The following is a 10,307-nucleotide window of genomic DNA, read 5'->3' on the forward strand; positions in this document are numbered from 1 at the left end:
CTGATGATCAATAAAATGCATCTCTCATCTGTTGCTTTCGGTGACGTGCACTCCATTAAATTTGCATATAGCGCGGCAATTGAAGATCGGATTTAAATCCGTTTCGCAAAAACACATTCATGTGACCAGGTGTAAATGGAATCGTTTTGATAAATCAGAAATCCGATCTGAGAAAACGCATGAAGTGGCCAGTAAATAAATCTCTTATTTGTAAACTCGTTTGCATTCTATGTTTTGTGTTGTTGCGCTTGCTTGTAGTTAGGGTTAGCATTTTTTTACATGCTGTTCATTCATCCATTCCTGATAATTAGACCAGTCCAATAATTTCCACATATGTCTAGCTAGCCTTCAATTTTCAGAGCTGTTAACAGACTTGCTAACAACACTCGTTTCTCTCACATGTTTTTTGCGTTATGTTTTATTGCCTAGCTTGCCTCACAAACTAGTTTGCCAGCTGAACTCAGGTGTTGTGAGGTGTATTTATCACGTAGTCGTGAGGGGGGAGGGGGGGGGGTATTTACGACAGTGCAAGTATTCCAAAACGACTCTAGGGGTCGCTGTTTGACAAAAACACAATTTCTCCACAGTGTCCCTTTAAAGAAAATTAAAGTACAGAGCCTTAGCAAAATAATAATAAACAGGATAAAAAGAAAAAGCCACCTGTGAAAATGTTCACACAGACATGCTGCATTAAGCCCCACAGCACTCAGAAAGAAGCCGAAATCATGGGCATAATATTTCCTATCATTTAAGAAAAAGTTCAAGATCATGTGCTTTGAGTGTGAGCTCTGAATCACTGAAGTCACTCTAAATAAAGACCTTCACCTGCCCTCAGTGTGGAAAGAGTTTTGCAGAGAGGATAAATCTTCATCTGCGCTGTCATGAAAAAAACATTCAGCTGTGATCAGTGTGGCAAGAAGTTCAGATCCTCATCATATCTCAGCAAACACCAACTAGTTCACACAGTTCACATATTTGTGAGGCTCATTTATATCTTGTGTGCACAAAGTCCAAACTCCACAAAAAATATTACACATGCACGATTATATACGGAGTATCAAAGGTTTATAATAGCCTTAATAAAAACTAAGCCGTGAATGTACATGTCTACTTGAAAGAACGGATGGAGGAGGTTTTTTTTTAATCGGTATGTAATCAAATGTTGATTAAGGTGAGTGTTAAGGTCTTGAGACGCTTTAGGCTAAATGTGACTTCCGCATTCATATATATATGTATATATATATATATATATATATATATATATATATATATGTTTTTTTTGTTTGTTTGTTTTACAAAGGACGTAAATAGTTCTTTGACATGTATTTGATAATTTTTCTTTTTTTGGTAATTCAAATTAACCTGGTTTAATTGGTTTCGTGTTGTCTGTGGGGTTTTTCCCTTTGTGTAATATACGAGTTGTTTGAGTGAACGCCGGGTCACATGATCCTGTTTCTCTGACTCTCGGATCCTTTCAGCTGAATTATTGTTTGTCATTTCCATCCAGAGTCAGTGTTGCAGATCAAATTCTGTTTCAAGTGTTCAGCTTCATCATGGATAACACACAGACATCCAGAGATGAAGAGTTTTCTCCAGGATGCAGGTACTTTGAATAAACACTAGATCAAATCACCTTTAATTGACAGAATTGGAAGTCTCCCCAAAACATGTTTGTGTGAGTGAGTGTGTGTGTATAAGTGAGAATTTTAATAAAAACAATAAGACCAGAGCTCAGACGTGTCATATTTATATTATGATGTTTTATATACATGGTATTTATAGATATTAGGCAGAGAGAGACACATCTATGAAAGCACTCAGTGCGCCTTTTATGGTTTTTGTATCAACAGTGTAAATGAAAAGATCATAAGTGTTTTTTTTTTTTTTTTTTAATAAACTAATAGTAATACAGAAATTCAAAGGATTCACTTTAATCTTTCTCTGTTATAGTTCAGTTTATCAGAAGAGATCAGAGCCAGAGCCCAGCTGTGTGTCTATGAGGAGTGACGGATCTATGGGTTTGCCACTATATTTCAGGTATAACATTTCTTTATATTAAATTTAAATTATTCAGTTATTAACAACATGCAGTCTGGTCAGCGAAATTACTGCAAACAGATATTGACCATAAAGTAATATATATATATATATATATATATATATTATTGTGGTTGTGACATTTAGCAAGTGCAATATTAATAAGTTCATTAACTGTTGTCGAAATTATTAAGGTAATTTCAGAGTGTCTGATTCCTGATTAATTCCTGGTATAATTCCTTAAATCTGTTCTGTCACAGTTATATTTCAGCAGAAGAGATCAGAACCATAGCTCAGATGTGTGTCATATTTATATTACAAGGCTTTATATACTAGTTATTAATGTTATTATGGCATTCGTATTAGATATTAGGCTGAGAGACACATGAAATTGCGTAGTTCGGTACAGGTTTAGTATCAACATGGTGTAAATGTAAATATCTTAAGTTTTTAATGATAAATGAATATGAAGCAATTCAAATGATTCACTTTAATCTTTCTCTGTTATAGTTCAGTTCAGAAGAGATCAGATCCAGAGCCCAGCTGTGTGTCTATGAGGAGTGACAGGTCTATGGGTCTGCCACTACATTTCAGGTATAACATTTCTTTATATTACATTTAAATTATTCAGTTATTAACAACAATCTGTATGGCCATCAAAATGACAACAAGCAGATATTGACCACAAAGTAAAATATTGTTTGTTTGTTTGTTTATTGTGGTTGTGACCTTTATCAAGTGCATTGCTAATAAGTTTATTAACAACCGTTGGCAAAATTATTAAGCTAATATCAGAGTGTCTGATTCCCTGATTCTCATGATGTTTCAGGTCAGTCCCTCCACAAAGATCAGCCGTAACAAAACCCCTCTGTAAGAAGTATGACCACTCTATGAATCAACTACAGGACTTTAATGAAAGCAGGTATCCTGCTGTCAGGTAAGTTGTAGGGTTTTTATTGTTGATTTTGTTGCAGTGCATTGTCACACATTTGTCAAATACATTATTAGAAACTGACACATTTCATAAAACCAATTATTTGCTTAGTGTCTCATGACACAGAAAACAAGACATTTTGCACTGTACATTTACATTTTTAGCTCATGTAATAATGTTATATTCTAATTTTACAGACATAAAGACCTCAACACGTTCAGATCAAATCTGATGAAGAGGTTTGAGTGTCTGTATGAAGGAACAGCACAGCAGGGAAACCCAACACTCCTGAATGAGATTTACACAGAGCTCTACATCACAGAGAGTGAGAGTGGAGAGATCAGTAATGAACATGAGGTGAGACAGATTGAGACACAATCCAGGAGAGCAGCAACAGAGGACACACCGATCAAATGCAATGACATCTTTAGACCTTTGCCTGGACAAGACAAACCCATCAGAACTGTGCTGACAAAGGGAGTCGCTGGCATTGGAAAAACAGTTTCTGTGCAGAAGTTCATCCTGGACTGGGCTGAAGAGAAAGAGAATCAGGACGTCCAGCTCATATTTCCACTTCCTTTCAGAGAGATCAATTTGATGAAGGACAAAACACTCAGTCTTTCAGATCTTCTTCATGTCTTTTTCCCTGAAACTAAAGAAATGGAAATATCCTTTGACAAATATAAAGTGTGTATTTACTGTGATGGACTAGACGAGTGTCTTCTTCCCTTACATTTTAAGAGGAATGAGAATCTATGAGATGCAAACAAAAAAAATCAGTGGACGTGCTGCTGACGAACCTCATTGTGGGGAATCTGCTTCCCTCTGCTCTCATCTGGATCACCTCCAGACCAGCAGCAGCCGATCTCGTCCCCTCTGAGTGTGTCCATCGAGTGACAGAGGTACGAGGCTTCAATGATCCACAGAAGGAGGAATACTTCAGGAAGAGAATCAGTGATCAGAGTCTGGCCAATACAATCATCACACACCTGAAGTCATCAAGGAGCCTCTACATCATGTGCCACATCCCAGTGTTCTGCTGGATCTCAGCCACTGTTCTGGAGAAGATGTTGAGCGAAGCAGAGACTGGAGAGATTCCCAAGACTCTCACTCAGATGTACACACACTTCCTGATCCTTCAGACCAACATCAAACATGAGAAGAGCTATGAGAAGATTGTGACAGATGAAGACATGATCCTCAAACTGGGGAAAGTGGCTTTTCAGCAGCTTGTGAAAGGCAATGTGATCTTCTATGAGGAAGACCTGAGAGAGTGTGGCATTGATGTGACAGAAGCATCAGTGTACTCAGGATTGTGCACTCTTCAGAGAGGAGTTTGGCTGGTATACTTACTTACTTAGGCCTACTTACTTACTTACTTTATACTTTTTTGTCAGACTGAGGTCTGAAATTTTTCTTACATGACAGTATCCATGTTTACCACAACATTTAACATACATTCAACATTGACATTCACTCAAACCACACAATTATACATTCAATACAACACTTATCCATCAACCCCACCATCCCAATACTCTTGATCTCTGATTAGGTTTTTTTGTTCACTGCTAGAATTGCCTGATGCACAAAAGAGTGTTTCAGTTTCACCTTATTAAATTTGGGAACTCTATACCTCCGCTTTGACGGTAGTAGTTCAAACTCTTTGTGCAAAATATGCATGGGATTAGAAACTATATTGTCGGCCAACCTGAGAATATTATTGTGATAAGCTGAGTCATAGAGCTTCTCAAGCGGCTGACCTACTATCTTTGAGCAGATTTTTAATTGATTAAAAACCTTTGTTTTTAACACGACAGACAGACTTTTATACCAACTAGAGTTGCAGTATTGCAATAAACTCATTATCACCAGTATCTCAGTATCAGGGGGAAGTCTTCTGCTTTGTTCATCTGAGCGTTCAGGAACATCTAGCAGCTCTATACTGTATGTGCATCTCTCCTTTACAAACAACAACAGAAATGTGTTTGACTCAATCACTAAACAGAGTTTGCTGTTTAAAGTTAAGGACTGGCTTCAACTCAATTCATCAGAACATGTTTCATTATCTGACCTACATCAGAGAGCTGTGAATGAGGCTCTACAGAGTAAAAATGGACATCTGGACCTTTTCCTGCGGTTCCTTCTGGGTCTGTTAGTGGAGTCTCAGCAGATTCTCCTACAAAGACTAATGAAACAGAGAAGCAGATCTGACAGCAATGAGGAAACAGTTGAGTACATCAAGAAGAAGATCAGGACCATTGACTCTCCAGAGAAATCCATCAATCTGTTCCACTGTCTGAATGAACTGGGTGATCATTCACTAGTGGAGGAAATACAACAGTATCTGAAATCTGGAAGAATAAAGGAAGCCAAACTCTCTTCATCTCAGTGGTCAGCTGTAGTCTTTGTGTTGTTGACATCAGAGGAGAAGCTGGATGAGTTTGATATTAATGATTTTGTTGTAAGAGACAATAAAACTAAATGTTCTTCAGAAGCTGCTTCCTGTGATTAAAGAATCCAGATCAGTTCAGTAAGTACATGTATCAATCAGACAATCAGTTCATTGTTAAAACGTTAGGAAATCAAAAGTTCATAAATCTTCAGTGCTGCAGATGTTGTCTAGAGTTCAGTGGTCAGTATTTTGATGTGTTTCAAAACGTGAATGTAAAATTCCTTTAAACATTCAAAGTCAGAAAATTTGTGTATGAATAAATAATTAAATGTTCTTGCATATAAAGACGGAATATAAATATTAGAATTTTTTTATATATATATAAATTACATAAAAGATATGAAGACTAACCAAACAACTGGAGAAACAGCTCATTTATCAAGTAGCTTAAATCTCCTAAAACACATTTGATGTATGGTTAAAATAGCAGAGTCATACATTTAAATTTTACTATCAGACAATTAAACATATGCTTAAAGTTTACTAAACTTCTGCTAAAGATTGACAATTAAGAATCAAATCACTGAGTATCTGAAATTTGTGAGATGCAGAAATTAGTGATGATGTAATGTGTAGCAACGGACGGCTCCACCATAGCAAGAATAGCATTGTACAATGAGACATTTAAGATTATTTACAAGTCATTGCTTTTACAAATATTTGGAATGGAATATCGAAAATATATTGATATGAATATTTTTCTATTAATCTATTAGTCTGCATTTACATTGTGCGTATCTATTTTGACATGCCGTTTTGCAGCGTGTAATTGGCCATTGGTCCTCTCAGCAGCAGAAAAACAAAACTTTCATTCAGTGGATTATGTATAGCCTAGAAAGAGCGCTCACTTTACAATAACTAAAAGCTGTCACTCATCTCAGTTCACAATCTCACAAAGTTCCATTATAAAAATAAAGATGTCTACACTGCATAAAGAAAATCTTACTAGCATCATGTCTTTTTGTTAATGAGAGGATTTGTGAACATGCAGAAATCAGCACTGAACAAAAACTCCAGCGTTTTAAACAGTGAGTGGATTCGGACTAAATGAAACACCTCTGATTGGCCATTGCGTTCAAGAGATCAGCAAACATGTCTGTGATTGGCTACATTTCTCACTGTTGCAAAAACAGGTTGTAAATAAAAACATTTGACCATGAACCTTGGATAAGAATTTGACATTGTTAAATAATATTGGAATAAAAATGTTTTGGAAAGCTATTTGATGGAGTTTAAATTATGCTATTTAGTTTTCATCTCTCTACAGGTTGAGGGATTGTGGCGTCACAGATGAAGGTTTTGCTGCTCTGACTTCAGCTCTGAGATCAAACCCTGAACACCTGAGAGAACTGGATCTGTCTGGGAATAAAATAGGAGAATCAGTGAATCTGCTGTCTGATGTACTACAGAATCCTCACTGTAAACTGGAGAAACTGTGGTAAGATCATATTTGACTCTCACACATGAATCACAATGTAAAGTATATCTGAAGTGTTCAGCCTCTTTCTGCTGCTGTGAGTTCAGCTGATTGAGCTGTAAATGATTGAACACATGAGCTGATCCTCAGTAACATGATACTTCAGGATTGAGAGTCACACTGAAATACACACTTTCACACACAATCAACATTTCAGTCTCTTGACTTTAAACAGACTCGAGCTTTACACAGTCAGAACTGAGAAATGAAGAACATGCTGGATTCATTCTTACTGTTAATTATGTTCATCTTCCTGAATTGACACTTTCTAAAATGTTTTTAAACGTGTTTGTGTAATAACACACACACACACACACACACACACACACACACACACACACACACACACACACACACACACACACACACACACACACACACACATTAATTCATACTCAACACAGATCTAAGTAACATAGTAAAACTAAACTATATAGTGAATAGTGTAATTTATTAAAACAGATTTTGCACAAGACTGACTTCTAATATAGTGCAAATAAGAGAATATTTTTTCTGATTGAATGATACTTTAGATGATCAGTTGAGCAGTAAATATGATCATGTTTTGTGACATTTTAGATCTTAATCTAATGATCCATCAAACATATTAATTTGTGCTTTAAGTTTGAACTTTCTCTTTAATAATGGATACACTGCTAAACTGATCTGGGGTGCGTTTCCCGAAAGCATCGTTGGCCAACTATGGTCGCAAGTTCCGTCGTTACCAATAGAGTTCAATGGACATTGCGATGAACTTGCGACCATAGTTGGCCAACGATGCTTTCGGGAAACGCACCCCTGATCTGAACTGAGAATGAAGAGTGTGTCACTGTTCTCTACAGGTTGAGGGATTGTGGCATCACAGATGAAGGTTTTGCTGCTCTGACTTCAGCTCTGAGATCAAACCCTGAACACCTGAGATATCTAAATATGTCTGGGAATAAACTAGGACATTCAGGAGAGAAGTTGCTCTCTGATCTGAAAGATGATCCACATTATAAACTGGAGGAACTATTCTACTGTGAGTATTTTTTATTTCAAGCCTTTAAATTTACCCAATTTCAGTAACAGGTCTCATATGTGTGTAACTGGAGAATATAAGATAATAATTCATCTCCACTTTAGTCTCTGCAAATCTTTTTAATAAGAGTTTAATTCTGTGATGTGAATATGATCTATGAATAGACTAGGTCTATATTAATATTTTCATCTCTTACATGTTTACATGCACAACTTTTGTTTCAATTGGAATTAATTCATTCCGATTGATGAATCCAAACAAAGTGTTTACATGAACGATAAATAAAATGATCGTGTTGATGTGTGTGTTTATATGTCACAAGCTTTGTTTGATTTAAACTGCAGACTTAATAATTATATATTACGGGTCAGGTCCTAATAGGAGACAATGAGCATATGAACCACTGTGCCGTGCTGCTTATGTTTATCAAGCAATAAAAACACCCGTACCTGCACCCAAAACATGAGAGTATGAGAGAAGGACTGGTGGGACGATGTCCTGCTCCACTTCACAGATTATGAATGGAAGGAGAATTTTTAAATGACACGAATATGTACTAATAGCCCATGCAATTTATACTGCCCTCAAACCTGTCAATATTTGCATGCTTCGAGTCAATTGGCCAGCTGTCCCCAGCTGGTATTATTAGCCCATAAGATTTCAGCGAAAGTGGAGAAGGGAGGAGTTCCTATATACGTCACAGCTGATGTAATGTTGAGTTACCGCCTTGAAAGGGAACCTGTGTATATTAAATATGAAGTAATTTCAGCCTTAATAAGCCTGTTAACAAGCCGAATAACTGAAGGAAAGAAGAGAACAGAAAACGAGACGAGCAGAAACACAAGAACTACAACTGACTTCAGATACAGCCTTAGATGAAATCAACTGAAGAGAAAAGAAGACATTAAATCTGTGAAGATCTCAGCAGAGGAGGATTGAACAACTCCTCAAACAGCATTACCAGCTTCACTTATTACTGACCAGACTGACTTTATTTCTGTCAGACGTCTACAAAAGTTTTTATTGAGAATTAACAGAGGTTTAACTCTAATGTGTTTAATTTTGAAATTTAAAGTTGGCCTCTTAACTCTTATTATATCTTTTGTCTTTTTTGGCTGTGGTTTCATGTGCTGATTGTTGATATCTGTGTATGTCAGCGTAGGTTGTTTTTTGAGCTCGTGTTTGTTAAAAAGTTTTATCTGATTGTTATAATACTGCTGGATATCATGCTGCAGTAACACAGGGTTCGTAATATAAATGTATTAATGGAAAAACAATTGTTAGATAAAAAAAAACCTGAATCAGTCTATTTCATGATGGTTATAAAACCATCAACAGGTAACCATCATCACCTGATCTCGTTTCACTTTTTTCCAAATCACTGAAGTGACCTCAACGTCCAGGTTAGTGGTAGCATGAATTATCAGGCAAGTGTTATTTAAATAAACTCCTGATATACTTACAAACTTTCCAATGCCTCGTTTTATGAGTACAGAACCTATTTGTACTACTGTAGAAGTTTGGTACCATTCTGGGCATTATTAGTGGGGTAATTTACGAGATACAACTTTGGTTCCATTAGCGCCTGCACTAAGCCATTCGGCTGATATCTCTAAATAAGCTCTAACTTTAATAATGTTCGACCAAGGGAAAAAAGCTTCGGGGGGGTGGGGGGGTGTTTGGCTCGAGGTCATGGTGCAAAGGACCCTAGGTTGATTTTACTCCGAACCATCCCTTTTGTACTTCGCATTAAAGGTACAAAAAGTAATGGCCACTTGTACCCTAAAAGGTACAGTTTTGTACTTTTTTTTTCTGACAGTGCATTCATTTCCTTCTCTCTGGGCCTCGAGCTATTTCACGTAGTGTAACTGTGTAGCGCATCTGTGTTATATGTCACACGCATCACACATGACCAGCGTCGGCCAATAGTGAGCCTACGTGTGACGTACAACACAGACGCGCTACGCAGTTACACTACGTGAAATAGCTCGCGTAGACCAGAGAGAAGGAAATGAATAGTGGAATAAAGTCGTTATTTTTGTTTACTTTTTGCGCACAAAAAGTATTCTCGTCGCTTGATAAACTTAAGATCGAGCCACTGATGTCACATGGACTACTCTGATGATGTCTGTATTGCCTTTCTGGACGTGAACAGTATGCCGTCCATTGACTTTCAATGGAGGAACAGAAAGCTCTCGGACTAAATCTAAAATATCTTAAACTGTGTTCTGAAGATGAACGAAGGTCTTACGGGCTTGGAACAACATGAGGGTGAGTCATTAATGACATAATTTTCATTTTTGGGTGAACTAACCCTTTAATATAATGAAAAGAAACAGTGTCATGTAAAAGTTGTTAAAAGCTAAACTTTTTTTTTATTTGT

The 10,307-nt window shown here is 36.8% G+C and overlaps 1 pseudogene across 1 annotated transcript; it reads left to right on the plus strand.

Annotated features, from left to right (window-relative positions):
* The first annotated feature begins 1,553 nt into the window (after positions 1–1,553).
* LOC308693713 (NLR family CARD domain-containing protein 3-like) lies at positions 1,554–9,086 on the plus strand (annotated as a pseudogene). The gene is made up of 9 exons: positions 1,554–1,603; positions 1,951–2,037; positions 2,548–2,631; positions 2,867–2,974; positions 3,169–4,314; positions 4,855–5,504; positions 6,694–6,864; positions 7,746–7,924; positions 9,082–9,086. The product of its transcript is annotated as an NLR family CARD domain-containing protein 3-like (transcript).
* Positions 9,087–10,307: the final 1,221 nt, after the last annotated feature.

This window comes from Scardinius erythrophthalmus (assembly GCF_964197995.2).
Source record: "Scardinius erythrophthalmus genome assembly, chromosome: 7".
Lineage (NCBI taxonomy): Eukaryota > Metazoa > Chordata > Actinopteri > Cypriniformes > Leuciscidae > Scardinius > Scardinius erythrophthalmus.